The sequence below is a fragment of the Octopus bimaculoides genome, chromosome 1, assembly GCF_001194135.2.
Source record: "Octopus bimaculoides isolate UCB-OBI-ISO-001 chromosome 1, ASM119413v2, whole genome shotgun sequence".
Lineage (NCBI taxonomy): Eukaryota > Metazoa > Mollusca > Cephalopoda > Octopoda > Octopodidae > Octopus > Octopus bimaculoides.
In genome coordinates, this window is record NC_068981.1 from 198,638,630 (window position 1) to 198,639,356 (window position 727).

General features: G+C 35.5%; 1 protein-coding gene across 1 annotated transcript in view; it reads left to right on the forward strand.

Annotated features, from left to right (window-relative positions):
* The window catches only part of LOC106872756 (hatching enzyme 1.2), a 19,700-nt gene that overhangs the window by 2,986 nt on the left and 15,987 nt on the right, over positions 1 to 727 (forward strand). The window lies entirely within an intron of this gene.

Below are 727 nucleotides of genomic sequence, written 5' to 3' on the forward strand. Positions count from 1 at the left end.
ATATATATATATATATATATATATATATATATATATATACAGTGATGCAGCACAATTTTGTCAGTGAAGAGGTCGCTGTTTCAAAGCGCCGAAAATATTTTGACAAATTAAATTTAAATGTTGAAGTGAATCTAACGGATTTTGTGTGTTATTTTAAATGGCTTATAAACACCTTCCACGCTGCAATTGTTTTCGTTCCAGCACACGATCTCAGATCAGGTCACTTGCTATGCAAGTGCATCTCCGTAATATATATATATATATGTATTGAAAATGTTCGTTATAGTTATAAAAATACCATAAAGTATTATAAAACATATACAACAAAAAAGGCTGTGCTGTCACATGATGGATATGCATGGAGTAACACAAAGGAAAATGAAAATGTCCTGCAAGATTGGAGACAAGAGGAGGACAGACAGAAAGTCAGAAAGAAAGAAGGAGGGGAAAAAAGAGAAAGAGAGAGGGAGGAAAGCAAAAGAGAGGCAGAGAGAGAGAGAGAGAGAAAGAGAAAGAGAAAGAGAAAGAGAAAGAGATATAGATAGAGAGATAGATAGATAGAGAGAGAGAGAGAGAGAGAGAGAGAGAAAGAGAAAGAGATATAGATAGAGATATAGATAGAGAGATAGATAGAGAGAGAGAGACAGAGACAGAGAGAGAGAGACAGAGAGAGAGAGAGAGACAGAGAGAGAGAGAGAGATAGATAGAGAGAGAGAGAGAGAGAGAA